Consider the following 6923-nt stretch of genomic DNA (forward strand, 5'->3'; position numbering starts at 1 on the left):
AACATATTTACTTAAAATAGTTTTCAATTTTCTATGATGGTGAAACTATATGAGTTAGGAAAAATCAAGGAACACAGTGTCATATGACTCTAGTAAAGCAGGCACAGGATTCACAAGAGTGGAGATCACATTTGCAGGTGTAGAGCACCACCTCACCTGTCCTTCTTGCTCTCTACAGTCCTGGGTACATACCCATTGTCGCTCTGTTTCTTAGCCATGCAGTGTCTAGTGCAGGGTAAAGTCATGGCATCATCTTATGTCATCCATTTCTATTTCCTGGGGAAAAAAATGAAGACCAGTACTTTCATTTGGTGTGACACACTTACTCATACATAGAAATTTAGCCATATGTGGTGCATGGTTTTAATTTAAGCACACAGGACACAGAAGCAGACAGATGTCTGGATTCAAGGCCAGCCTGATCTAACAAGTAAGTCCCAGGACAGCCAGAGCTATCAACAAAAGAAAGAAAGAAAGAAAGAAAGAAAGAAAGAAAGAAAGAAAGAAAGAAAGAAAGAAAGAAAGAGAGAGAGAGAAAGAGAGAGAGAAAGAAAGAAGGAAGGAAGGAAGGAAGGAAGGAAGGAAGGAAGGAAGGAAGGAAAGAAAGAAAGAAAGAAAGAAAGAAAGAAAGAAAGAAAGAAAGAAAGAAAGAAAGAAAGAGAAAGAAAGAAAAGAAAGGAGAGAGGGAGGAAAGGGAAGGGAAGGGAAGGGAAGGGAAGGGAAGGGAAGGGAAGGGAAGGGAAGGGAAGGGAAGGGAAGGGAAGGGAAGGGAAGGGAAGGGAAGGGAAGGGAAGGGAAGGGAAGGGAAGGGAAGGGAAGGGAAGGGAAGGGGAAAGTGGGGGAGGGGAAAGGGGAAAGGGGAAAGGGGAAAGGGGAAAGGGGAAAGGGGAAAGGGGAAAAGGGGAAAGGGAAAAGGGAAAAGGGGAAAAGGGAAAGGGGAAAGGGGAAAAGGGAAAAGGGAAAAGGGAAAAGGGAAAAGGGAAAAGGGAAAAGGGAAAAGGGAAAAGGGAAAAGGGAAAAGGGAAAAGGGAAAGGAAAGGACAAAGGGGAAAGGGAAGGAAGGAAGGAAGGAAGGAAGGAAGGAAGGAAGGAAGAGAAAAGACACTTAAAGAACTTTGAAGTTTTCATTATACAATGTGATTACAGAGTTTTAGAATACAGTAATGATTTTAAGAGGTATTATGACCAATTCAAAGTAAATAAAAAGTCAAACTTGAAGACATAATTTCAATCCATTACTATCATTTTAAAGTAGTTTTATGCTTTCATTTAGTAGCGATAAGTTAGAAATCCATGTAAATGGACTAGAAGAGAGAATCAGAGATTCTAAGTTCAACCCCAGCAGTATTGACCACATTCTTCTTGTCTGCTTCATCTTCAGACTCTTTTTTTTTTTTTTTGCGACTACAAGATCATTTCTTGCCTCCTCAGACGTACTTTAAGCCATTCAATTTTTTTGAGTGATTTGTTATACAGCTATAACTAACTGATACAAAAGATGTAGCTGCTCTAAAACTGGTATAACAGTCTTTCAACAAAATGGCTATTTAATACATGCAACAGTCCCTATACACATCTCTTCAATTTCTTTTCCCTGGGGATGTGTGGGAAAAGAAAAAGAAAGCTGAGTAAGTTGGGAGAGGATCTCTTTGTTTCTCAGCTTTGCTCGTTCCAAAGTTCCAAGTGAGCCAGGAGCCTCACACACGACAATTGGGGGCACTGGAGGCTAAATAAATTCATCAAGTGATATTAAGCACATCTTGGGTCTGGACAGAGCAAGGCCTCAAGTCTCAAGTTGACTATGAGATTGTGCCCTCTTGGAGTTTGTCTGCAAGTATGTACAAGTAAGAATGAAATGTGATCTAAACTTTCAGTGTGTCACATCTCTCAAACATAATTGTCTAGGCTGTTGCCAGTGTTCTAAGTGATGTCATTCTTAAATGTTTATTTTTTTCCCCTGGTGAGGAGATATGTTGCATTAAGTAGAATAATCCCTTCTTACCTTGCCAGCTCTGGCCCTCTCCTACTTCCTATGAAGCTCCAACAACCAGTTATATTTGAATATGTGAAGCTTTCAATTCAATTGTGAAGAAGTGATGGGTAAGTATTCTTTTATTAAGTTGAAATATAAAATACATTAAAAGTATAAGAATGTAGGCTTTTAGTATAGTTACTTTCAGGTGGTTGGATGCACAGTAAATTCAAAAAGAGTTGAAATGGCTGTATCCTGTGCTCGCCATAGCTTCATTTTATACTCCTGTGTGAATGGTGACTATTATCACTTCCATCGCTACTATCAGCTAATATTTTATGATGCCTTCATTAAGTGAAGGCATTGTACTAGGCACCATCAAGGACTTTACCTTTCCAGATGACAACGTCATAGAATTTAATGAGTGTCTCATTTTCTCTGTTCGGGCAGAGGTAAGATTAAAGGTTTTGACATGGTGATAAGCTTTTGAAAAAGAGATAGCCGTGGAAAGCTGCAGCACACTCACTGCCAAAGCCTCTCATAGGAAGAAGTTAATTACAGGCATTCAATGAGAAGAGACTGAGAAATGATGGGACATTGCAGAGAAGTTCAAGAAGAATAAAGCTCCTGGAGGCAGGAGAAGGTGGTGCTGACAGGCTGTATAGAGACCAGATAGAAATCAGATGGCAGGAAGTTAGCACATCAGAGTGGGCCAGGAAAAAGGAAGAGGGGTTTGACCACAAAAGGAAACAAAAACATGAGGTGCTATTGATGGAAAGAACAAAGTCAAAGGAAGATGTCCCCAAGAAAGTAGGAATCCAAAATGACACATTTTGCTAATCATTAAAGTTGATTGGTATATAAATGGAATTCATAATACAGTCCTTTTTATTTGACAGATATATTTTAATGCCCTTAGAGTTAAGTTAGGAGAGTAAAGGCAAAAACTGAGCATGTGGGAAGAAAGTAAAGAAATGAATTACAAGAGAATATTAGATGTATAAGAGAGAACAGCCGCTGGTGACACATCTTGGGTGTGGCACACTGAGAATAAGAGAATTTATGACACAGGAAACACACAGAAACATTAATGAAGGCAATGATAAAATGTAGGTTAAAGGGGAAGGTGAGAAAACAAACAAAGCTATAAAATGAAAGAGAAGATAGAAGGCTATCTCAGGCTTCCGTTTCAATAAAGAGGGAGGAGAAACTGTGGCTTGGGAAAGAACTTGAAGAATATCAGACAGGGCTGGGATGACAGCAATGGAATGGTGCAGTAAATGCATATCTGCTGATTGGTGGCAATGTCTGTCCAGTGGCAGTCATCATGAAAGTCTAACGAGCTAACACTGTAAGGTCCCCCAACCCCAAAAGAAAGAATGCAGTGAGCAGAGAGGCAGGGATGCCTGATGTCTTCCAACACCAGAGCCCTCTGTGATTGCTAAATTGAAAGTGGCTGCCCAAGAACAGAAGTGTAGGACAGCAAGCAGCAGCTCTTTGAGGTGCCCACATATAGTAATGTAGGAACTCAAAGGGGAGTGGACCGTTAAAATGACCACCAAGAGCAAAGTGGAAACTTAAGGAGGTGACCTCTGAAATGCCCATGAAGCACAAAATGGGAACTCAAAACATGTGAGTAGACACGTTAGATGCCCACAGAGAGCAAAGGAGGAAATCAGGGGCAGGGGGCATCCATTTGATCCCAAATAAATAAAACAATAAACATGTACAGCATCACCCGGTGGTCAAAAGACTGCCCTTAGGAACCTTGCTAGAAGTATGTTCTCAGGGCCCACTTTAGGCCTTCCAAGTCAGAGTCTAGACTTTACAAGACTGCAAATGATCCATTTATTAGTCAGCCTTCAGTTACTATAAGAAATACTTACAAATAGTCAACTTAATAAAAGAATAGGCTTATTTTGACTCATATTTTGGAAACTTTAGCCACCATCAGTTAGTTGTGTTGTTTTGAGGTCCATGGCAGGACGGCACATTATGGTTGGGTTTTATGTGGTGGGAAGAAGCTGCTCACCTCAAGGCTAGTACACGGCAAAAGAGGGAAAAATGAGTAGAGGCTGAACAATCTTCTTTAAGAACATGCCCTCTGGTAATTTGAAACCTCTTATTAATTCCCACATTGTAAAATGGTCAAGTCTTTCCTTCCCAGTGACCCCAAACTAGAGGCCATACCTCTGATTCATGGTCATGGAAGATCCAAGACTGCAGTGAGTCATAGACATACTCTATTTGAGAAGTACTGATTAATCACTTCGCCAGACACTTTCATAGAACCACAGAGAATCACAGAATTGATTGACTAAGTCTCTTTCTTCGTAAGATGAAGGGGCACCATAGTCATAGCAACTCTTATAAAGGAAAATGTTTAATTGAGGCTGGCTTATAATTCTGAGGTTTAGTCTGTTACCATCATGGCAAAAGTGCATGTCATGGCAGACATGGTACTGGAGAAGGAAACAAGAGAGACAAGGGTTCTATATCTAGATCAGCAGGAGAGAGAGAGAGAGAAAGGGAGAGAGAGAGAAAGAGAGACAGAGAGACAGACAAAGACAGAGACAGACAGAGAGAGAGAGACAGAGAGAGACAGAGAGACAAAGAGACAGAGAGAGAGACAGAGAGAGACTGAAACCAAGATCCAGCCATTGGGCCTAGCTTGAACTTCTGAGACCTCAAAACTCATTCTCAGTGACACATCTATTCCAACAAGACCATATCTCCTAATCTTTTCAAATAACATCACCCCCTACAAGCCTATAGGGACCATTTTTTTTCCATTTTTTATTAGGTATTTCGCTCATTTACATTTGCAATGCTATACCAAAAGTCCCCCATAGCCACCCACCCCCTCTCCCCTACCCACCCACTCCCCTTTTATGGCCCTGGCGTTCCCCTGTACTGGGGCATATAAAGTTTGCGTGTCCAATGGGCCTCTCTTTCCAGTGATGGCCGACTAGGCCATCTTTTGATGCATATGCAGCTAGAGTCAAGAGCTCCGGGGTACTGGTTAGTTCATAATGTTGTTCCACCTATAGGGTTGCAGATCCCTTTAGCTTCTTTGGTACTTTCTCTAGCTCCTTCATTGGGGGCCATGTGATCCATCCAATAGCCGACTGTGAGTATAGGGACCATTTTTATTCAAACCACCACAGTCTCAATGATAAACTATTAAAGATAGATACTATGTATAGTTACTAAGGACTCAGACTTAATAAGAAACATAGTTCCTACCCTAGAGCCTGTCTATGTTTGTCTCTATACTCATACACCACAGCCACTCCACAGAGTTTCTGTGTATCTACTAAAAGATGCAGCCTAGAGCTCCCAACTCACTCTACCTGAGCTCAGTCCCGTAGGACTGCCCTACCTGCTTCACTACCTTAGGACTTGGGACCTGTAGACTAACAACTAATCAAATGACTATCAGCATTCTAACTCCAGATACCAGGATTCATCACAAACACACAAAGAAGATGATTAAACCATGACATCACCCTTCACCCCACATCACCAGTTCCTTAGTAATGTTCCCCAGGAGGACCAACTTAGACAAAATTTAAGACACAGAATGTACAAGAGCAATTCTAATCATACTCAATGATTACAAAACGTTCAAAGGAGACACAAGAAAATACATCAGAATGAACTTAAAGAGGACAGGGATACAATGATTAAAGTTCAAGAAAACACAGATGGGTGAATGAAAAAAACAATTCAGGATGTGAACATTGAATTAAAAAAACAGAGAAATATTTGTCAGGTGTGGTGGTGCACAATTTTAATCCTAGCAGTCAAGAGGCAAAGACAGGATTAGCTCTACAAGTTCAATGACAAAGTCTATATGAGTTCTAGGGTAAACCTAAGGTATGTGATAAGATCAAAGACAGACAGACAGACAGACAGACAGACAGACAGACAGACAGATAGAATGTCTGAAGACAAAGTAGAGGAACTGAATCACTTAATCAAAATTATAAGTTTTTCTAAAACTCACAAATAGAATATGTAAAAAAAAAGTTTGGGGTACCATGGTAATATCTAATCTGTGAATTATTGACAAAGAAAAAAGACAGTAAGGAATATACCACCACCAAGATCACACTATACAAGGTACTAAGGGAAATATTTTGGGCTGAAAAGAGAGATTAACACACAAAAGGCCATAGAGTAAAAATGATGAATACTAGGACAGTTATTCAAAGGAGATCTAAGAAAACACCGCAAAAAATAAATAAATAAGTAAATAAGTAAATAAATAATAAAAAGAAGAAGAGAAAAGAAGGAGGAGGAGGACTTCTTAACCTGGCAGGGGAGATATCATGATCACAAAAGTGTTTTGTTGTTATTGCTGTTGTTGTTTTGTGTGTGTTTTATTTTGTTTTTTGTACAAGACTTAGCCATTGCACTCCTGATGTGCTGACCCCTGCCATTTTCACAAATGTGGGAAACTAGACTGCATAACTTGTGGTAGCAAGACACTCCCCTCACACACAAAAACAAAATCTAAAATGAAGAACAAGAATTAAGATGGATCTTTCTATAATAACCCTAAATATTAACCCCAACACAATTATGGGGGGGAGGGAGATTTCAATAACCTACCTTCTCTCACTATGACAGACCATTTTGTCATAAAACAAACAGATACATTGGAAGTAACCGCCGCTATAAATCATATAGACTTAACAGACACTAATGAGTACACAGATGAAACTGGAGAGAAGGCTCTACACTTAAGAATGCTTACAACTAGTGAAAAGGATCAAGATTCAGTTTCCAGCATCCACATATCTCACAGCCATCTGTAACTATGGTTCCCAGGAATCTGATTCTCTTGCCTGATCTCCATGGGCTTCTTCATGCACATAGTAAAGATGAACAAAATAAGACAAATGTTTATTTAAGAAAGAGGAATACTCCTCCATTGCTGGTAGGA

At 40.0% G+C, this 6923-nt stretch overlaps 1 pseudogene; it reads left to right on the forward strand.

The window, feature by feature from the left end:
* The first annotated feature begins 6281 nt into the window (after positions 1-6281).
* Gm52659 lies at positions 6282-6469 on the forward strand (annotated as a pseudogene).
* The last annotated feature ends 454 nt before the right edge of the window (positions 6470-6923 follow it).

Source organism: Mus musculus, chromosome 3 (assembly GCF_000001635.26).
Source record: "Mus musculus strain C57BL/6J chromosome 3, GRCm38.p6 C57BL/6J".
Taxonomy (NCBI): domain Eukaryota; kingdom Metazoa; phylum Chordata; class Mammalia; order Rodentia; family Muridae; genus Mus; species Mus musculus.